The sequence below is a fragment of the Peromyscus eremicus genome, chromosome 13 (assembly GCF_949786415.1).
Source record: "Peromyscus eremicus chromosome 13, PerEre_H2_v1, whole genome shotgun sequence".
In the NCBI taxonomy this organism is placed as follows: domain Eukaryota; kingdom Metazoa; phylum Chordata; class Mammalia; order Rodentia; family Cricetidae; genus Peromyscus; species Peromyscus eremicus.
The window spans coordinates 37,557,314-37,579,839 of NC_081429.1; the positions used below are offsets into that span (position 1 = coordinate 37,557,314).

General features: G+C 53.5%; 1 protein-coding gene across 6 annotated transcripts in view; it reads left to right on the plus strand.

Moving 5' to 3' along the window:
• Positions 1 to 22,526, plus strand: part of Tns1 (tensin 1) — a 174,184-nt gene that overhangs the window by 51,624 nt on the left and 100,034 nt on the right. For all 6 annotated transcript variants that reach the window (XM_059278370.1, XM_059278366.1, XM_059278367.1 and 3 more), the window contains 2 exons: positions 8,542 to 8,583; positions 21,498 to 21,539. The gene's annotated coding sequence lies outside the window, so the exon portion shown is untranslated. The remainder of the gene's footprint in view (positions 1 to 8,541; positions 8,584 to 21,497; positions 21,540 to 22,526) is intronic.

A 22,526-nucleotide genomic window follows, 5' to 3' on the forward strand; every position in this document is an offset into this window, starting at 1 on the left:
GACTTCCTAGAAGTTAGGAAATAGGGCGGAGCTCATGCTTCGAAGGGAACCCTGCAGCTGTGTAAGGGCTGAGGTCTGCATGCCATGGGTTGGACCGCAGGGTAGCAGGTGCCCTGGCTTAGGAGGAGGCAGGGGGCTGATGCCCCTGTCGGACCTTCTCTGAAGTGCCTGACTCAGCTCAATCCCTGCTCCCACCTTGCCCCATCTACCTCAGCCTTCCCTGACACAGCCCAGCCTCCCAGCAATTCTTGAGACCTTTGGCTCTGTGGATTTTCCCATTGCTCTTAATTTTTTTTTTTCCCCTCCCAGGCATCCTTCCTGCCTCCTTGTTCTAATATGGTTTAGGGTCAAAGACTTGTGTTCCCTAAAGTTCTCATGGAGGGACAGAAGCCCTCAGTGGGGAGTGAGGGGTGAGGAGGACAGCCTCCTTCTGGGTGTAACCTTGGGAAAAACAGATGGATAGTCATCCTGGGGCAAGAATGGCCTCTTCCAGCTTCCCCTTTCGCAGTTCCAGGCAGATTTATAAGTCTGTTTACATGCCTGTCTCCTCCTGAGGCCACAACTTCCGTCCAGGGTTGGGGCCGGTTCTCGGTCCTCTTTCCCCTCTCTCTCCTCAGCTGGGAGCTCTGTCACCTTGGCCTGAGTGACTGCTTGGCTCTGTTTCTTCGGCCCGTCACTTCCTCTGGCCCCCTCTTCTACCAGAGTTTTGATCAAGCCCATCTAACCTGTCCCTGGATCAGCTTCTAGGAACTTCCTAGAAGTTGTCTGTATGCCATGGGCTGTGCCACTCAGTCCCCTGCAACAAATGCCCAGCCCCAGAAGGAGTGGGGGCTTTCCTGTTCTCTGCATTTCCGAGGGTGCTTGGAAATACACTCAGCCCCACGCACCCAGGATAGAGGCCTGGTTCCTGCATCAGGTGTCTGATTGCCCAGCTGAGTACTGGGCTCTCCTCCCCACACCCCCCCAGTACCGGGGATCAAACCCAGGACCTTGTGCATGTTGGGTGAGCACTCGACCGACCGCTGTGCTACATCACCAGCCCTCTTCATGCTTTTTATTCTGAGACAGCGACCCGATCCTGAAACTTCAGTTCCCGAACCTCAGCCTTGCACATAGCTGGGATTCCAGGCCTGTGCTAACAGGCCCGGCTTCTGCCGTCTTCTCCTCTAAGTACCCCCTCTGTCCCCTTGAAGCACCCTCTTCACTCTGTCTTCTGTCCCCTCAGAGCCTCTTCTCACCTCCCTGCAGCTGCCTCTCACATGGTGGCGGCCTCCTGACGGCCAGCCCCACCCCACTCTTCCTTCTTGCTCTCTTACTGGCTTTGGAGGTCTCAGGCTACTGCAGGGGCCTGGACGTTTGCTTCAGCTGGGCCCTTCAGGTTGCACATTGCTCAGCTCGGCTTGTTGTCCTCTCTCTCTGAGGCCATGGCTTCCATGAAAGGCCTCCTGTGGTCCTCAGATTCTGTTGCTCACAAACTCATCCCAGTGTGCAGCCTTGCTCTTTTCCCAGCTATTCCAACTTGGGGATCAGCAAGTATGGCCATTGTGTTGGGGCCTTAGGGTTGGGCTCCCCGGGTAGCCCATCTTTAGAACTGCTGTGCAGCCGTGGAGCCTATAGGGAAGTGGTTCTCAGCCTGTGAGTCATGACCCCTTTGGGATCGTACATCGGATATTTACATCACGATTCATGACAGTAGCAAAATTCCAGTCATGGAGTAGCAATGAAATAATTTTGTGGTTGGGGGTCACCACAACATGAGGAACTGTATTACAGGGGCGCAGCATTAGGGAGGTTGAGAACCGCTGCTGTAGGGTGTTAATTCCAGTTGCCAGTGTGTGCCATCTTCCAGGCCAGCTCTGAAGGGGATCAGCTTTGGTCGTGAGGCCTCCTTGGATCATATCTGGGTTCACTCCCCCCACCTTCATCCTCTCTCCCTAGTTGCTTGGGGACCTTCCGACTGAGGGTCGCTCTGATAGCTGCATTCCGTGGGCTCCCAGAGGTTCAGGCACACCCAGTTATCTCATTCTCCGACAGGCCAGCTGTTGATGAGTGGGCTGTATCGTGTGGGCTGTGAGAGTCACTCCCGCATGTGGGGAGACACGGGGAGGGGTCTGCCGGGAGAGCAATTCCCCTGCCCGAATAGCCCACCTGACAACCGTGTAGGACCTGGCAGTGGGCCGGGCAACCAACGACAGGTGCCACAGAAGAGGATCCAAGCCAGAGGAGCAACTTGGGGACATAGTGGGGGTCGTGCGGGGGACCTTGTGGGTCCTGGGGGACAGTATTCTGAATCAGTGATCTGCGACAGCATTGGGTCCTGTCTTCTCCAGGTTCTAGTCAGGGCTATGTTTATAGGAAGGGCAAGCCCCTCCAAGTCTCTGTCATCCCTGGAGCTGAGGGATCCAGGGCAGGGGCCGTCCTTGTGGCTCGAGGTGTCCCTGGGAACAGGCCTCTTTTTGGCTCCTGGCAGGGAGGAACTCTGCACACTTCCTTTCCTGGTCAGAGTTGAACCCTATATAAGGGAAGGAAAGAGCCTCGCAGCTGGCTGGGAGCTAGAGAGGGACAGTGAGTACCCTGCAGGGTTTGCACAGGCTTAGAGGCCATGGACCCGAGACAAGGGCCACCCCTCCACTTCCAAGACCTCTTGTGCCTAGGGCCTGAAGCTCATCCCGGGAGGCTGGTAACTTTGAGCCCTGCTGGCATTCTTCAAGCAGTCTTGTCCTGTTTCTGGGCTTCAACCCCATGGTCTTGGCATCTTTTGGGCATCCACAAGGCCCAGGGAACACCTAGGTTTCCGGGACAACACAGGGTAACTCAGTAGGGGACTTTGATTGCCCCAATGCCCTGAGGATATGAGCTCACAGGCGAGGTGCCATTTGGTGGTTTCTTCAGTTATAGGCATGGATACTTGACTTTTCACCATGTGGTGATGCTTGGTGTGACCAGAGCTCAGATGCTGGCTACCTCCTGGTTGACCATAGACAGAGTGGTGGGTGGTGGCTCTTCCTGGGAGTGGAAGGAGTAGCAGCTAGGATGGAAGCTCTGGACTAGAGTGTTCAATGGGTTCTTAGATTTGGGGGTACCCAGTGGTTCCCTGGCCCTAGGCTTCAGGCTCCTCTTCTCCCCCTACCTTTCTTTTCCTGGTTTCTGTTGGTATGGTTACTGTATGTCCCTGCTTGCCTTAAGTTCTCTACTCTTCCATTCTTCTTGCCTCTGTGCCAGGAGTTCTCTGCCTGGAGCATAGTTCTGATGGTCCTTCCTCTACTCGAGAACCTTCAGTGGCTCCTCAGTGCCAGCAGCCAAAAGTCTGATCTCTTTTCCTGGCCATTCATAGTTTTCCATGGTCAAGCATGGAAAGAGTGGTGCTTGGCTCCTCCCCTTTTATACCTACCTCAGTGGTCCCTTGGGTGTGTCTTCCCTTCACCCAGCTAAAGGGGAGTCCCAGCAGTTCTTTTGACATGCCAAGCATTACCACTTCCACATCTCTCACATGGATTAGTGTCACCAAAAATAGAATCTTTCCTGTCAAAACAGACTTAACCTCGGAAGTGAGCATTAGGCCAAGCCGCACACATGGCCTGTATGTTTCCCTTTTGTGGGAGTCTGGGTGAGGAGTGGAGTGGAGCAAGGGCTCTTCATGGGAGTGTGACACACAACGGAGGGACAGAAGTGACACCTCCTCTGTGCCCGGCTCACTGTCCCTCCTTGGGATGCCCACACTCTCTCGGTGACCTGCCGGTCCAACACCCTTGCCTCATCCAGCCATGGGGCAGAGAACAGGGAGGGAAGGCAGGTGTTTGAGACAGGCGGAAGCAGGGGACAGTTTCTCTGAGAGCCTGCAGGTTTGTTGGGAGGTGGCCTGAGACCCTGGGAGCTAGTGTGCTGATGCCCACCTTGCTGGGGTTGGGGCTGGGGGAAGAGGGACCGCATATGTTAGACTATAGCTTGAGATGAAGGAACCTGAGCAGCCTTCCTGGCCGTTCCTGCCCAGGTACTGCTGCCAGATGTTTGACTTCTGTGAGCCTTTTTTTTTTTAACTTCAAAAACTGGTCTGAAAGTGCAAATGTGAATGTCTGTAAAGTGCCCAACTCAGTGACACACAGTAGGTGCTTTATAAACCCCATTGTCCCTCTGTGCCATACACCATTTGGTGTCGTTAATGTGGATACCTGGACATGCTGGACAGAGATGCCAGTCACCATTAATACTTCTTGAAGTGAGCCACGTGTCCGTCACGCGTGGGTCCACTCAGGGTGGTAGGTGCACACAGTGGGACAGTTTTTACCTTGAACCTCGGTGGATCTTAGAAATGTGGATTCAGGGTCATGAAATTGGCTCTGGTGGCTGCCACCCTGGGTTCTTCAATCAGGATCAGTGCAACACTGTCTCCTGTGGCCTGACTTCTCGGTACATGGACACTGCCTTTACCTTGGGTCTTTGAGAGCTTCTCCCTCTTTGGCTTTCTGTGTCCTGACCTCTTCCTGTAGGGACAATAGGTTGTCCTGAATCAGGACTCACCTTGGTGGACTCACTTGTCACCTCTTTAAAGAGCTTGTCACTGGGCACATTCCAAGGGACTGGTTTGGATTTTCACATGCCAATTTGGGGGGATGTTATTCAGCTAGTACGTGAAGGGGAGTCAGCCAGACGCAAAATGACAAGCATGTGATTAGTCTTTTATGAGTATATCTGTTGGCAAAGTGCAAATGTCCCGGTAGAAGACTTTCTGTGGCCTCGCAGGATGTATGTGTGGGTCTCCTCATCATCAGCAAACAGTTCTGCAGTGGTGACATCTGTAGGTGGCCTCCAACCCAGCTTAGCTCAATATCACACCAGACACAGTGGCATACCCAGAGGCTGGGTACTGGGTCCCAGGGCTGCCTTCTGTCTTATAGGTGCCAGTTTCAAACTCCAGGGTGTCTTTGTGTTTCTAACCAATTGGGTGTCAATTGAGATTCCTATGACCCTGCTTTGGGTACCATCAATTTGCTCTATTGGCCCCGTAGACTTGGGAGACATGGCTTGTGGTGTATGAGGGTACAGATGATGAATTATACAGGGTAAGCAGTGGGGGAGTGAGGGGCACACTTCTCTCCGGGAGCTATGTGTAAGTTCTCCAAAGCCCGTCCTTTGGGGTTTATGTGAGATCTCGTGGCATGGTTCTGATTGCTCACAGTCTAATGGTAAACCCAGGAAGGCCTTTTGTGCAGATTCTTCTTGGTCTCTCTGGGCATCATCCCTTGCATTGTAATGATGAGGGTCCTGTGTCCTGATGAGGGACAAGAGAAAGGTCAGAAGTTCTGTGGCCAGCTCCAGGACAGAGGGTCCTGGAAGATGAGAGTTTCTGTGGCCTGTCTTGGGGTATAGTGGTCTTGATTCCTGGGATCTGTCCTGGAAAGGGAGTTTAGACATGGAATGGTGATCAAAGCCCCTCAAGTGTCTATCATCAGATCACAGAGGTCTCTAGGGGTAGGTATATTCACAGAGGTTGAGATTTTATGGGGTGGGAAGGGGAAGAGGGGACTGGGTTTGTGTTGGCTATATAGTAAGACCCTGCCTCAAAAAAACAAACAAACAAACAAAACAAACAAACAAAAAAAACCAAACCAAAAAAAACCCCACCACTACCACCACCAAATAAAACAAGGAAAAACACAGACCCAGCAAGTGTTAGGAAGGAAAGCCAAGACAGAGTTTCTACCCAGAATGCTGTGAGTGCTGGACCTCCCGACTGATGGACTGATGAGGTTATAGTTGGAAGTATGAGGCTTCCTGTACAGCTTCTAGGGTCAGGGCATATAAGTATGGGGACTCTCTGCAGGACCTGGCCAGTTTAGGAATCTGGAGTTTTAGGTAAGCAAGTCTGAGAACTTAGGTTTTTATTGAGGGTTTTGGGAACCAGGGGTGCTGCTACCCAACTGGGACTCAGGTCCTCCTCCTTGCGAGGTAGTGAGGTAAGGAAAGGAGGTGCTCTCAGGTGTCTGAGTGGTCCTTGCTCTGTGTAGAGCAGCATAGTTAGGAGAGCTGTGCAGGATCTTGCCTCTGCCCAGCTGTGGCTCCGTCTCCCGTCTGCTAAGCAGGGATAGTATTTCGTGGGCCCAGGCCTTCCTAAGCCCCGAATGAGTTGTCACACCGCACAGGGACGTGGCTGCTGGAAAGTCAATGTGGTGGTGGTGGCGGCGGCGGCGGCGGCGGCGGCTGCTGTGACCTCCTTGCCCTTTGTTCTTTAGTTGGGGACATGGAGCAGTAGGCTGATTCTGCCCCAGGTCCAGAGGGCTGCCAGGCAGAGCAAGTCACCTGAGGCTCCCCACCTGTGTCTCAGCCCTGGTGTCCTGGGTGCGTGGCTTGGAGGTGAGGTCACAGCAGGGCTGTCAACAGAGTCCTTGAAGACGGCCCAGGGCTACCTGAGTCCCCTACAGTCAGTGGGGTCAGCCACTGCTGATGCCAGGAGTGTGGGGCTGTTGAGCACAGACCGTAGAGTGGCAGGGCCCCTGGTACTCCTGGCACATTCTGGGCTCCTGAGAGGGTGGCTGGGGGCCAGGGTGCTGGAGAGAAGGAGACAGACGGCCTTTTAAGGAAACAGTTCTGTGCCTCAGAAAAAAAAAAAAAAACAAAACAGAGAGTAAGAATGAGACCAGAAGCTCTGAGACACATAAGTCTGTGGGCCAGTAGCCATGGCCCAGTATGAGCCTGGGATGGAGAGGCCCTGGGATATGGCCTGTTGGGGTATGACTGTACCCCCTTAGGCGATGGTTCTTAGTGGGTACATCTGTCTGGGGAGTTGGGGGTGAAGGGTGAGGAAAGGGTCCATGGTTAGGATGGGCCTGTGGGAGAGACCTTCTGTGTGTCTCAAAGCCACTGCCCACCCTGATCCAATGGAGACCAGTTTGGGCTCTGGAAGTTGAGGCAGCTCTGACCTCCTGCACTATAGCCCTCTCGATAGGTCACGACCATCTATCTGCAGTGCTCAAGATGGGAGCCTGGCCGGGACGTGGCCCAGAAATCGCACGCAGACACTGTGGCGATCTGATAAGTTGGGATGGGGGGGGGGGCCTCTGAGAGCCTGGTCTGTGTTTTGAATCTTCACAGCCCCCATGGTTGGGTTGGCTTACGGCTGTAAAGGACAGACAGTGTAACCTGTGGCTGTTGATCAGCATGTCCATAGGCAGCTCTGGAGATCTCTCTCCTCCCTGTCTTAGCTCCCCAGAGCCTGGGCCTGGTCCCCCCAGACACCTTTTCGAATGCATTCACTCCTAGTTCTATGCTCATGTGAATCAGGAGCTGGGTTGGGGGGTTCTTTCTGCACCCCATATTTCTCCTACAGGGAAAGCCATGAGTCACCAGCCTTCTTCACTCCAAATCTTGGGACCCAGATTGCATGGGGTTCAGTTCCCAGCCTCCCATCTACTGTGTAACCTTGGGTAAATGGCTTACCCTGTCTGGGCCTCCTCACCTCCTGGGGAGGTGATGGTGGAGACTGTCTTCCTGGTTATTGAAAGGCAAAGCACTTTATTTAGCAGCATGCCTGCTAGATCGATCGATCGTACCAGCTCTGCAAGTGTTGGTGTTGCATGTAAGATGGGGTTGCCTACCGGCTAGAGAGGGAGCTGTCTCTCTTCAGCCACCCTCTGCCTCTCTGTGGGCCTCCGGCCTGGTGCTGGGGCGAGGAGTCAGAGCCAAGGTTGAGTACTGAGATCCAAGAAAAATGTGTTGGCTGGAGAAAGGAATGCACTGGCCTCTGACACGCGCTCTGCTAATTGTCAGGGTGGTGAGGCCATTGAGCACCCCCTCCTCTCTCCCTCCAAGAGGCCCAAGTTGCCATGACCTTGGCTTAGGGAAAGATGAGGATGAACTGATAATGACAGTCCCCTTCCTCGTGGGTGCTGCCTCCCCTCCAAAGTGCTCTCTCTGTGCTATCCCTGGAAGATCTGGTTGCTCCCAGCTCTGACTTGGGGGTAAGCCGCTGGCTATGGGGAGAAGATGTGGGGCGGGGGGATGAGGGGGATTTTACTTTCCTACAGGTCTAAATTATGTTTTTGAACTACTTTAAATTTATCTTTCTACACTGTAGAGGAATCAGGAGAGAGAGAGAGAGAGAGAGAGAGAGAGAGAGAGAGAGAGAGACAGACAGAGAGAGAGACAGAGAGAGAGAGAGACAGAGAGAGAGAGACAGACAGAGAGAGAGACAGAGAGAGACAGAGAGAGAGAGAGAGAGAGAGAGAGAGAGACAGACAGACAGAGAGAGAGAGAGAGAGAGAGAGAGAGAGAGAGGGGAAAAGGAAGCTTTGTGGTTACTGCAGGATCCAGAGTATAGCTGCTATGCTGATGTCTAGGTGGGTGTGTTACGTTTTACAGAATTTGACCTGTGAGGGGTATTTCATGTTTTTTGCCTGGCCTAAGCCTTTGTGGGTGGCCTTCTGAAGAGCTCTCCCTGTGCTCCAGGGAAGGCTGTCCCCTTGGGGATGGGGTAAGAGTGGGCTCAGGAGGCCCAGGGGCTGCTGGGACAGATGCTAACAGGGACTTTCTTTCCCTCTCTCACAGGTGGCTGCTCCTTGTGTTCCTCCATCCAGCCATGAACTGGTGGTGAGTGACAGCCTTTCTTTTCCCTTCCAGGCTCTCCTGCATGTTGGGAGCTGGGTTTGTGGGGTGGAAAGGGTTGAGGGCTTTGGGCTGGGGCTGGTGGGAGGAAATGAGTCATGAGGTCTCTCCTGACGTGCTGCAGGGCCTGCTCTGTGTGTCTGGAGATTTGAGGTCCTCGGGAAAACCCATAAAAGGCCATCTTGTATGTCCCCAGGCCTGGCTAGGTTACTGTTGTTCTAGGGCTTGGAGGACTAGGGAGTGCTGTGGTATCTCCTCCCACCCCCCTCCTGCCCATAGGTCTTGTACCCTTCAGCTGGAGGCAGGGGGATAGACGGTGTTTCCCAGAGTCCATCTACGAGGTGGTGGCCTCTGCGCCTCTCCTCAGCTTTGCTATGTCCCCATGACTCTGTTTTTCTGCTTTTATGGCCCTCATCCCCCTCGGCGCTGTCCTGTCACATTTCCAGAACAGTTCGGACAGGGGCAGGACCTCTGTGAGTTGTGGGCTGTGGAGCTGGCCCGCTGCAGACTGATTCCAGCTGGGCTGACGTGTTGGCCGAGCTTCCTGCTTCCTTAGCCTTTCCAGGTCCCACCGCTGTGTTCTGGGGGCTGTCCGGGTCTGGGGACTGCAGAAGGGCTCTATTTGTGAGTGTGTGCCTGTGTGTGTGTGTGTAAGAGAGAGACAGAGACAGACAGAGAGAGAGAGAGAAGGCATGTGCAGAGGGACTTGATGTGGGCCACATCTGCCTGGCTGGTGTGGAACACCAATGGTGGTGCCCATGTTGGGGGGAGTCTGAATCTGGTTGTTGGTATCCTTCAAAAAAGTGTAGTCACTTGCTCTGCCTAGATGTGGGACACACAGCCAGGCCATCTAGTTTCCTTTTGCTCCAACCCTATCTTGCTTGTGACTGTTGGCTTGGTCCTGTCTTTCTCTCTGCATCTTGGATTTCCAACTGATACACTTGGGCTTTCAGATTCCTGGCTGCCTTAGATACTGCTCTATACTCAGGCCACGGCCAGACCAGCTACAGAGACCTGTCTCCCTAGGCCAGCCTCTGCTGGACTTGAGCTGCCCCACTAGGCCCTCCTGATGTGGAGTGTTACTTTCACAGAGCTTGGTAGCAACAGCAGGGTAGGGGTGGGGCTGTGAATAAGGCCGGAGTGGTCTGGCTAGAAACCCCTCCTGGGTCACAAAGGCATGCCATGTACCAGAGGAGGATGGTGGGGAGAGAATACAGATGACTCTTGTCACATGTACTGAGCTACTGCCTTAGGGCTAAGAACAGAATGTCCTTGGCTGGCCAGGAAGGCTGAGGGTCCAGGGTTTAGGGACCACGAGGCAGGGGCCAGCATCTGGCTCGTGAGCTTTGTTTACAGAGGCAAGGTCCAGGGTCAGGACAGAAGGGCATAGGATGGTGCTCCGGCTGGAGGCCTGCAGTTACAAGCTGGAAGGACTCCCTGCCTTGGAAGGGCATGTGTGCCAGTTGGACTTCTTCCTGATTTTGGGTTGTGCCCACTTGCACAGTGGTTAGTAGCCTTGCAGGACTTTGGATGAGCCATCTCCTGGTGAGACTGGCGCCTAGAGGTGGTGATGGTCCTCAGAACCCACCTCCCCAGCAGTAAGAAAGAATGAGTGAGTTCCACTCCCTCCCCTGGGTCCCAGTACCCCATTCCCAGATCTTTATTTCTCCCCATTCCTCGTTCCCCAACTTCTTGTCTTCAACTGAGTGACCCTGAACACATCACCTACCCGCTTCTCTCTTTACTGCCCTTCTCCAGAATGGGAGCTAGTAATCGTACCTGCTTCAGGAAGTTGTCAAAAGAATAAAACACCAAACTAGCCGGGCGATGGTGGCACACGCCTTTAATCCCAGCACTCAGGAGGCAGAGGCAGGTGGATCTTTGTGAGTTCGAGGCCAGCCTGGGCTACAGAGCGAGATCCAGGAAAGGCGCAAAGCTGCACAGAGGAACCCTGTCTCGAAAAAAACCGAAAAAAACAAAACAAAACAAAAGAAACCAACCAACCCAACAAAAAAAAACCCCACTGTACTAATCCACCCAGTACATACTCCAGAGCCACTGAGCTCTGTCCCCTCACTTGGAGCAAACCCTTAGGTTCTTTCACAGAAGTCTTCTCCTCACAATGTTGTAGCTCCCGGCCTTTGTCTTGCTGATCTTTAAACACATCAGACAGCATGCTACCTCAGGGCCATAGGTCCTTCTGTTTCCTCTGCCTTGAATGTTCTTCCCACAGACACACCCGCAAGCTCTTCTCATACGTCAGCGTTTCCCTTCCCACAGGAATCTCCCCTCCGTTCCTCCTTCCCTTGCTCCGTGGTGCTTATGGCCTCTCGCCCACTCTGCACCTTGCTTATTTATCTTTATCTTGACTGAGGGGCTCCACCCATCCCAGCATGTGAGTTCCAGGACAGGGACTTTTTAATCTTTCTCGCATCCAGTAGGCATTCATTCATACACGTGCACTGGGCACAAAATGGGACTGTGACAGCTGGGCGTGGGGCGGATGGGTACTGCTGTGGCCCTGTGTTCCCTGATGCCTGTGGTGAGTTCTGTAAATGGGGGTGGGGGTGGGTGGGTGGGGTGGGTCTGGGGCAAGCTGCTGCATTGAATGGGACCCCACCCCCCACCCCCCACCCCCCCCCGTGCTGCTCTGCCAGTGGGAAAGTGGCCCAGGAGAAACAAGGAGAAAGTTTGGCTCCCCTCGGCACACACAGCACCTGCTTCCTCACGGTGGGTGAGGTAGGCGAGCGCTTTGAGCAGGCTCCCGAAGAGGGAGGAAAGGGTGGGTTCAGGATTTCCCTTCCCTTCCTTTCTACTGCCAGCCTTCCAGCCCCTGCAGGCCACAGTCTGGCCGGCCTTATTCCCGTTTCCCAACTTGGTGTGCCCTGGACATCTATCTGTCTATGGCGTGTTCTGGCCTTGGCTTGTCTCTGCTTCCGCTACCTTTTTTTTTTAAACTGACCTTGGATGAATCCTAACCACCCTTCCCCTGATTCAGACCCAGATTTTCTGCCCAGCCTCAGTCCCTGCTGGCCAGACATATTTCCCAGCCCGTGCCCAGGCCAGCTAGCGCCAAGTGGTTTAATCTTCAACTCATGTTTTTATCTTACTCAACAGATGTTGCCCAAGGGAGTGGGTAGAGGAGGCCGGGGTTGTCCCGTGTCCGCTCCCCCCCTCCCCCCCGCCCCTGCGTGCCCCCTGCTCCCCATGGGGCTCTAGGAAGCATGACAGAGTTAGGATCCCTGCCGTAGACACTTCTGATACCTGCAAAGAGCTGAAGCAGCCATTCTTAGGCCCTGAAAAATAAGAGTTGGAGGAATTTCCCGGCGATGGTTGCCGAATGGAACGCCCACTAAGACACCTCGTGTTAGGACCTCTGTGCCTGAGAACTGGCACCCAGAGACCTGGATGGGATGGCCATCAAGGCATCTGAGGCTAGGCTGTCTGCACACAAGGACCAGTGCCCAGGACACCTGGGTAACTGGAGACACAGCTTCCCCTGCCATTGTTAGCCTCACAGCAGGGGGTTGGAATGTCCTCTAGAGTGACCTGGAGGTCAGGTTGGGGTGAGAGTCGGGGAGCAGGGGAGTCAGAATACTTCAGGGCTTGTGGTTTCCCCTGCAGTAATAACATAGCAGTCTCCCTCCTTTTACTTTCCTGGGTTTCAGTTACCTGATGTCAACTGAGGTCCAAAAACATTAAGTGGAAAATTACAGAAATAAACAATTCATCCACTTTAGATTGTGTGCCTTTTGAGTAGTGTGACGGAACCTGGCGATGTCTGTCCGCTCATGCCCACCGAGTACATGCTGGATGTGCTGTTTGCCTGTGAGTCAGTAGCTGCTTCTGCCACCAGATGGACTATCATGGTGTCATAGTGTTGGATTCAAAGTCACTGTTATTTTACTGAATAGTATCTCCACAGTACAAGAATTTCACAGCTGGCCAATCAGGCAGGGCTCAGGGAAGCCATGAGCCGCTTCCTCTCTATGAGGAGACAGTTCTCCACACATGTAGAGGATTTTATTCTAGCTATCGTGTTGGACATCCACTGGGATCTTGGGACTGCCCTGAGGGGGAGGGGCCACTGCATTGGCAGCAGGGAAATGCTTGCACTTTGTGTACTTTTGGATGTGGACGCAGGAAGGAGATGCCTGTGCCTTACTTCAGTGTGGCTGATGTGGGACTTGAGGCCACAAGATGGATCGGAGTGAGAGTGAGCTTTCCATCATCCGTCAGCCTACACCAGAGCTATTCTCCCAGCCACTAACAGTGACAAATGTCACTGTCACCTGCACAGCACCTGCAGTTTTCAAAGCCTTTTCCATGACTCAGGGCATTGGGGGAGGCTTGTGACCCATAAGGGCACCTGGGCAGTCTGTGTCCGTCCTGGAGAAGCAAGTAGGACCGTGTATAGTGGTTAGATCAGGGCTCAGGAAGGCTGACTGCCTTGCTCACAGGCTCAAAGCTGGTAGTAGTGGGATGGGCTTAGAAGGATACCCTGATATGATTCCTTGGGGCTATCCAGGTGCCCGATTTGAGTTTCTCATGGTCCCTAATGTCTGTCTGTTGGCTGGTGGGCTAAGGTACTGAGAGAGGATCTGTTATCTGTTCACCCATTCCTTAATTGCACCAACCCATGGCTGTGCACACAGGGTCTGTGACAGCCACTGTGCTTATGTGCACAGTTCTTTTCTAAGTTGGTTTACTTTCTTTTTTGCATGTTGGGGAGCCCAGTGTCTTGTGCATGTGAGGTAAGCATTACCAAGCCACACTTTCAGCCCAGTGTGTTCTCTTCTGCTGGAGCTGCCAGGTCTTAAATAGATCTTAGGATTACTATTACTACTACTACTATTATTATTATTATTATTATTATTGGTTTTTCGAGACAGGGTTTCTCTGTGTAGCTTTGCGCCTTTCCTGGGACTCACTTGGTAACCCAGGCTGGCCTCGAACTCACAGAGATCCACCTGGCTCTGCCTCCCAAGTGCTGGGATTAAAGGCGTGCGCCACCACCGCCCGGCATAAGATTATTTTTTTAAGATTATTTTATTTATATGTATATATGTATGTATGTATGTATGTATGTATGTATGTCTTTATGTGCATGTGCGTATGTATGTGCTGGTGCCTGACACGCCAGAAGAGGGCACTCTATCCCTTGGAGCTAAGGTAGTTGATAATTTTGAGCTGCCGGATGTGGGTGATAAGAGCTGAATTCTAGTCCTCTGGAAGAGCAGTGTTTTAGCAGCTTTTCTACTAACCTGACAAAACACTATAACCAAGGCAACTTATTAAAGAAAGCATTTAATTAGGGCTACGGTTCCAGAGGGCTTGAGTCTATGGCCATCACGGCGGGAAGCGTGGTAGCAGGCAGGAAGGCACGGTGCTGGAGTAGTACCTGAGAGCTTATATCTGTTCTACAAGCACAAGGCAGAGAGAGAGAGAGAGAGAGAGAGAGAGAGAGAGAGAGAGAGAGAGAGAGAGAGAGAGAGAGAGAAAGAAGGAGGATGAAGAAGGTGGAGGAAGAGGAAGAGGAGAGAGGAAGAGGAAGGAGGGAAACTACTAACTGGGAATGACTTGGCTTTTACACCTCAAAGCCCACCCCCAGTCACACACTTCCAAAGAGGTCACACATTCTAACCTTTCCCAAACAGTTCCACCAACTGTGGACTGAGCGTTCAAATATATGTGCCCATGGGGCCGTTCTCATTCAGTTAAACACCACAAGCAGTGAGTGCTCTTAACGACTGAGCCATCTCTCCAGCCTGGACCCTAAGATTTTAAAGTGCTATATAAAGGACCCCCATCATAGGGTCTGGAGCAGCAGGCATCTGGCTGCCTCCTGTTAGAAGAGGATGGCATGAACCTGGGCATGGTGATACGTGCCTGTAATTCCAGTACTCAGGAAGTGAAAGCAAGAAGTTCAGAGGTTCAAGGTCATTCTCAGCTCTATGGAGTATAAGGCCAGCCTGGTATATGGTGAGATCCTGGTTTTTTGAGACAGGGTTTCTCTGTGTAGCTTTGGCACCTTTCCTGGAATTCACTCTGTAGCCTGGGCTGGCCTTGAACTCACAGAGATCCGCTTGCCTCTGCCTCCCGAGTGCTGGGATTAAAGGTGTGCGCCACCACCACCAGGTAAGATCCTGTTTTTTTTTTTAAAAAACAAAACAAAACAAAACAAAACAAAACTAACCAACAGAAAAGGAGAAGAGGAGGAGGAGGAGGAGGAGGAAGAGGGCGATGAGCTGGTCTGGGAAAACTGGAGGACTGGCTTGCAAATTTCATCTCCTCCATCAAGGACTGTGACAGGGAAATGCTTTGTGGGTCTGATGAATTTAATCCCAGGGTGCTGAGAGGGACATGGGTGGCCATCTTTAGAAAAGTCTGGAAAATGGAGCCATGCCAGGAGGGAAGGTTGATCGGAGTCTGGCTTCCAAAGGGAGGGAGCCTGTGGGCCTGAGCTTCCAGAAGACCCCGGACGGGGGAGGCGGTTGTGCAGCTCAGTCAGGCACAGCGAGGGTTGCATTGTCCAGAAGGGTTGGGTGCCTGAGGCCATGCTTGGGAGGCTTGGGCTTGTTTTCTATTGCTCCCCAAAGCAGCACTTAGGAGGTGGAGATTGTCCAGGGGGAGGGTGGGTCTGAGAGCCAGGAAGAGGTTTCAAACATCAAACATGGCCCACCCGGCTGCTGGACTGCTGGGCTGCTCGGCTGATGTCTGCTGCTGGAACCCCTCACTAATCACTGACACCTGTTGGGGGTGGGGTGCCAGCTACAAGCCTCCTCAGGCCCACTCGGATCCTGTCTTTACTCAGGGCCGGCAAGGGACATGGTCCCCAGAGGTCAGAGGTCAAAGCCTCTTTTGACCACTACTGGGAGAGGCTCAGTTAGGATGCAGGCTCCTGCCCTCAGCAGCCTGATGTTTGGGGCAGAGCTGTGTCCAGGTGGTATAAGCCTAGGCTGGGCTGCCAGGCGAGGGTACACAGGGTTGCCAGGTCGAGGCAAGGCGGGGACACACACACACACACACACACACACACACACACACACACACACACACACACAGAGGACCATACCATAGAATGCATCAGTGCCTGACTCTAGGCTCTCACTAGGGGGAGCCTTGGGGCTCAGGGGAATAAGCGAACCCACTTGTGCAGTGCCTTGGAGAGCTTGCCTCTTTTGGCAGGGCCGGTTTGGAGGAAGGAGTAGAGAGGGTTCTAGAAGGTGCTAGGACTAGAACTTAAGCCTTGGTACAAATTGCAGAAGCAGGTAAACAAATACGGTTATAAATGTCGGCCAGCCTGCTCTTGCTCTGGGGAGAGGACACCTTGCATATTACCTGGGTCTGGACACCCACTTGGTGGCCCCGGCTGGCAGGTGGGGAGTGCTGTAAGATGGAGGTGGGAATGTACTCTGCCGGAGAGGAGGGCCAGGCTGGGGACAGGGAAGAGAACCAACTTTTGACTCTGGGGCTAGAGAGGGAGGGACCAGGCCTAGAGGAGTTCATGGCTTGGGTGGAGAATAGGACCTTGAGTGCTAAGCACTAAGGGCCATTATGGGTCCTTGAACAGGCAATTGACCCAAAGCAGGCTTTTAGAGTGGGAGTCTGCTGCCAACTGGGGGTGGCTTGGCAGGAAGAGGTGGCCATGGGATGGCAGGTGGAAGGGACTGGGGTAGACATGAAATAGGGGCTTCATGGGCTCTGGGCCAGATTAACCGAAGGATGTGGAGGAGGCACAGCCTTATGTCAGACCTGGCCCCCCGGGGGAGGAGAGCTGTGCTCAGAAGGACTCAGTACTCTGCCTAGCCCTGAGGTGTGGCTGGTGAGGATGTCCTTAGCCCATGCTATAGTGCCGGGCCCCTCAGGGTTGGCTTGGGGGAGGGGCTGAGGACAGGAACAGACTTGCTTGGCGCTCCTCTGGGGGTGCGGAAGTCAGACATAGCTTTCCACTTAATCACCAAGAGCCTGTTCTTTTCCCTTGATGGCCTGAGTGTGTCTGAGAGAGGCAATGGCCTTGGCAGCAGCCTGACCTGAACACTTAGGTCAGCGTTCCTGCCACCTGGGCCTCTTGCCTGCCCTGGGTCCTGCTTCTTCAGCCCTAGCTGTTCCCATGCCCACCTCCCCCGTCGCCTCTCGGTGCTTTTGGAGTGGCGCAGAGCAGGGACACAGATTCGGAGGGCAGACCTGGGCTTACATAGAACTGAGTATCCTCCTGGAAACTGCCAGAAGAGGAGCCAAATGCTCCTTCTCCAACCCTTGTGACCGTGAAGTGGAAGGATGGCTCAGGAGGCCTGGGCAAACAGTTGACCCAAAGCTGGCTTTCGGAGTGGAGGCTCTGGCTTCCTCTGCCACCGCTGCTGCCTGTGGGTTGATGTTGTTATCATTACTCTTGAGAAGGTGCCCTCGTGGGGTGTTATGAGGCTGGGCCTCCAGTAGGCAACCCAGCCCCCCACTACCATACTCTGCTAAATATCCCCAAATGCCATGCCCTGTCCCCCGCCTTTCGGCACCCGACCCCATATCTACTTACGGTTCTATTTTGGGAAAGAAGTGGGCCCAGAATAGTTTTCCCTGGGCCCTGGAGCTGAGCAATTCCAGCCCCTTCTGGCTGTCCCCACTAGCTCCCAGGCCCTTTCCCTCCCAAGATAGGTAGTGCTGGGTGACCTCACAGATCATCAGCGTGGTGGCAGATGTGATGTCACGGGGTCTTTTTGGCTCCCAAACTGCCCAGATTCCAGACTTCCCCTGGGACAAGAGCAGAGAGAGAGCTGGCAGGCTAGAGCCGAGGGTTTGAAGAGTTCTGGACAGAATGTTCCGCTGGAGGCTGAGTCTGCATTCTGCACCCTCCCTCTTGCCCCCGAGCCCTGGGCTAAGGCTGGGGCATCCCCAAGGCCCAGTATTTCCTTCTTCTAAACAGCAGCCCACAGATACATTTTTCCCCCCGACGCAGCCTCCCTGGCAGGCCACCAGTGCATTCTACCATATGATCCGCAGGCAGGTGTCCCAGCCTTCCAGTCTTCCAGGACATGCTCACCTTCGATCAGTCAGCGTGTACACAGGAAGCGAGTGGGCATGCGTGTCTGTTTCGGGTGGATGGAGGGGAATTGAAGAAAGGATGTGCAGCTTCCTTACCCACCCTGTGGTTCACGGCAAATTCAGGAAGTCCTCTGCGCGCTCTCTCCCACCGCAGTCTCTCGCGTTTCCCAGTCTTCCTAGGAAAGTGCAGGGAAGCAGTCTGTTCTTAGTGGTGACCCTCGGCGAGGGTCTGCTGTAGCTCGCCTTGAGGGCCCCAGAAGTGGGGGTCTCTGCTGAACGGGGCTAGGAAGATGGCTCGGTAGGCAAGAGTGCTTGACGTGCAAGCATGCAGACCCCGAGTTCAATCCCAGCACCATGGAGAACCAGGCGCAGTGGTTCTTGCCTGTAATTCGAGCACTGGGTAGTGACGGGAAGAGCCCTGGGGCTTGCTGGCCATCCCATCAGTGAGGTGCAGAGTGATAGAGGGAGATACATGATGTTGTCCTCTGGTCTCCACATAGGTGCACTCAAGCACACGCATACCTATACACACACACACACAGGGAGTGAGAGACGCAGGGAGCCTGTGAGGACATGAGGGCAGTTCAGATGCCAGCTCTCTTCCTCCGGGCGTTGTCCATTCGCCTCATCTGTGAGATGAGTGACATGCACTTCCCAGGATGCTATGAGAGCTGGGATGAAAACCCACAGAACCTGGTTGGTCCCCAGTCTGTTGCACATCAAGCTGTTGTTGTTGCTTTAGCCTTGGGAAAAGGTATCTCTAGATCACGGCTGGCACTAGGGGGAGACAGGGGAAGCAAGTCAGGCGCCAAATGTGAGGAGGCATGGCCTCTCAGGGACAGAGTTACTGTGCAGAATGCAAGACAGGTGTGTGTGGGGTGCCACTTTCAATTTCTAGACCTGGGCTGGCAGGGCTTAGGGACTCCTGTGTGATGCCAGCATTGTCCTTGCTTAGATTCCATGTGAACCAACCTTATGTAGCTGACCTTGAGATGTCAACTGACCCCAGGAGAGGGGCAGTGAAATGAATTTGACCCTGGGCTCTGCAGGCCTGGGGCAACTTGGTCCTGCCTTGCATCTTATTCAAGATCCTGGCAGGTCTTCCGCCTACACCTCAGTTCCTGTCTGTGCGTCAGAGGGCAGGAGGAGGTGATGTTTCAAGGCCCTGTAGTAGTACTTGTCTTGAGAGTGGCATGTGAGGAGGTAGTGTGCATGTGTGTGCATGCGTGCATGCATTTGTGTGTGTATGCATGCATGCATGCATGCATGTGGTTTGGAAAGGTCCTGATCTAAAACTAAACAAAAAATGAAGGTGAAGGCTTTCACACGTCCAGGGGACCTGGGCTGCTGTTGTATTGTCAGTCAATTCTGAGTATGATTAGGGTATCAGAGAAGGGAGCAAGGAGACTGTTCGTTCCACAGATGTTTCCCCAGGGCCCACAGTGTGCCAGGCACTGTTCTATGCTCAGTGTGGGCATGGCTCCTATTTCGGTGAGAGACAGGCTGTAAAGGATGTTGGTAAATATAAAATAGAGGGTTGGAGAGCAATGTGTTCTAAGGAAAAAAAAAATCAGAGACTAGAGAGATGGCGGAACAGTTGAGAGTACTTGGTGCTCCTGCAGAGGACCTGGTTCAATTCCCAGCACCCACGTTAGGTGACCAGTAACCCCAGTTCTAGGTTACTGGCACTTGCACACAGGTGGTACACATATGTACACTCAGGCACATACACATACATATAAAATAAATGAACACCTCTTTTCCTTAGGACTAGAAATCAACCAGGGAGGGTTTGTGTGTGTGTGTGTGTGTGTGTGTGTGTGTGTGTGTGTGTGTGCGTGCCTGCCTGCCTGTTTGCATGGGGGACCTGCGCTTGAAGTATAATCGAGGCCCCACAGTTCTCTGAGGCTGCTACTTCTGAGTCTTTGCCTGCCCTGGAGAGTCTCTGGGAGCTTCCCTACTGTGCCATGTGAGAGCTTGGGCAGCCTTAGCCAATTCTGCCCAGCTGGGACCCAGTCCCTGCATTTTTCCATTCTCAGGTAGTTTAGGGCTGGTAGTTAGTCCTGGAGAACTAGGGTCGAAGGGATGCATGCATGCTGGGCTGAGGTTATGAACTCTGCAGGGCAATCTGGGTGTTTGGAAATTTTTAGCTCCTCAGGAGACATGCGGGACAGTGTGTTGAAGGCATCTGACTGCTGGCGATTCTTGCCCGTGGCTGGCCTCCAGCTGGCAAGGGAAGGGGTGGGGGCAGAGGGGACAGTGCTCAGATGATCCTTGGCAGGAAGGGTGCATTTCTCCCACTCTGCTGAGGCCTGTAGTTTTATGGCTTGGAGAAGGCTGGGCACGGGTCTGAGTAGGGCGGGGCTGGGCGGGCCTCTGTGTTGTGGGGGGAACTCCAGAATGAGAGGGTGAACAGTAAGGACTAGCCTGTGCTAGGAGCCAGGCCCTCTTCATAGGGGGCCTTTATTCCATTCACTCAACATGCAATTACCCCAGGCAGCCATGTAGGTGGGCGCAAGGACAGGTAGCCTACTTATGGTCACCTGCTGACAGCAGAGTCAGGGTGTGGGCTGGGCTGTCTCCTCGTAGAGCCATCCAGGACCCTGTTGGAGATACACACTCCTGGTCCCTACAGCATGTGATGACTCAGAAGTTCTAGGTAGGTGGGACACCCAGTGCCAATAGCCTTTCTGGTGGTCACAGTCCTCTCTTGGAGTGACGGATAGAACTCTAGGGATGATGAGGAGGTGAGATTGGCCTTGGAAGCTCCTATCCCCCTACCCCCACCCCCTTTACTCTTCTGGACACTTTTAGGATGAAGCTCCTGTGTGGACTGGGGTGGAGGGAGGATGCTGGGATGGCCCATCTGTGCATATTTGGCCCACTTCTGGTCCCCCTGGTTCCTGGCATTAGGGAGTTACTATTGAGCTGATCAAAATGTCCTTATGCTTACTTGGATGAAGGTAGACCCAGAATCCAAAATCAGGGCTGGAGAGATGACTTAGCAGTGAAGAGCATGTATTGCTCATTGTAGGAGACCGGAGTTCAGTTCCCAGTATTCCTGTGGAATGGCTTGTAACCACCTGTAAATCTAGTTCCAGAGATCTGATGTTACTGGTCTGTATGGGCACCCTGCACTCATGTCAACAAATCCACACATGGATATGCACACATGCACATAATAAAAATAAAAACAAAATCTCAAATTCCCGAATTAACTGAGGAATGCAGTATATAGGGCCAGATAAGACCGTTCCTTTAGGAAGGCACAGATGGGGTACCATATAGGGTATAATCAGAGCCACCAAGGAGGAGGAGAAGGCACAGTGTCGAGTGAGTATGGACGTGCTTTGTGTGTATGTGTACCAGAGGTACCAAGGGTGGGGCCAACAGGCCACTGGAGAGCTGGGACTTGGGCGGTATTTGGCAGGCAGGCTCTGACCCCAGGAGCCCATACTCCTGGGCCTCTCTCGTGACTTCTGTCCGTTTGCTGGGGCTAGCAGGCCATGGTAGTCCCTGCCTTGATGGGTTCTCATGCTGGATAGACACAGTGGAGGCGAAAAGCCCTGGCTAGCTGGAGCAAGGGTGCTTCGTCCGTCCCGTCATCCTCATTTATTGAGTGGTCTGAGGCTTGCGCGGACACCTAGTGTGGGCCCTTGGTGAGGGCGGAACTGGATGGCTCCATGACCATGACTAATAAGATTGTGTGTCATTTTGCAAAGGCTGCTTCCCCAGCTTGGGACTAGCCAAGTGATGTCTTGAAGCTTGGGACTGTGCCCTTATTACCACCCTGACTGCCGGCCTAGAAGGCAGCTGTGCCAGCATTTCCCTGTTTCACTGTTTTCTGTTTTTGTCCCTAGCCCATCACCACGGAGACTGTCCCCAAGAATGTAGTGGATGTGGTGAGTGACAGAAGGGCCAGAATGAGGGGGCCCCTGTTGGAAGGGGGTTGCGGGAAGGGTGGGTTTAGAGATGGGGGAGGGGTTGGAGCCTGGAGGAAGGGGTGCCGATGATGATCTTGGAACCTGTGTGCAGCCATGGGCTGCCTGAGTGAGGCCGACAGAGAGGGAGCAGGGTGGGGCTGTGGAGGAGATCAATGACGAAGCCTGTCTGCAAGAAATATGCTAAATGTCTCAGGCCTGTCAACCTGGCATCCAGAAGGCTGAAGCAGGAGGGTTACCCTCAGGTTTAGGTCAGCCTGGGCTACGTAGTGAGACCTCTTTAAAAAAAAACAAACAAAAAAAAGGAGGCCCTGGTAACCCTCCATCAGGGAAGTACCTGTACAAGCCTGAACGTCTACGTTCGATCCCCAGAAAAGACCTGGGAAAAAAGCCCAGTCGGGTGGCACATGCTTGTAACCACAGGGCTGGGGAGGGAGAGATAGCGGGACCCTTGGGGACAAGTCCCAGGCTAGTGAGAGATCCTGTCTCAAATGCCAATCTTGCTTGGGAGAGTAGGAAGGGGGCAGGACCTGTCTGCTTTAGTAATACAGGTTTGTGAAGGTGATCCACATGCATGTGCATCTACACACACACACACACACACACACACACACACACACACGCACACGCACACGCACACGCACACACACACGTACACACACGTACGCACACATACAACCACATGCACACACAAAGAGGGCATGGGAGTGGCGGAATATGAGAAAGCTGAGCAGACCTCCCACCGATCTTTTGGACTACATGAGCAGAGTTTTCCTCCAGGCTGGATGGGAGAGGATGAGAAGAATGTGGGGGGCTCTGCAATGGGGGAAACTGAGGCTGGAAGAGTTGTTGGATGGGAAAGGCCAGCTTGAAACTATGGGCTGGAGGCAAAGACCCTACCTGTGGGACTTCAGGTGAGGGAGAGCGTGCTGGGCCTTAGCTTTCTCA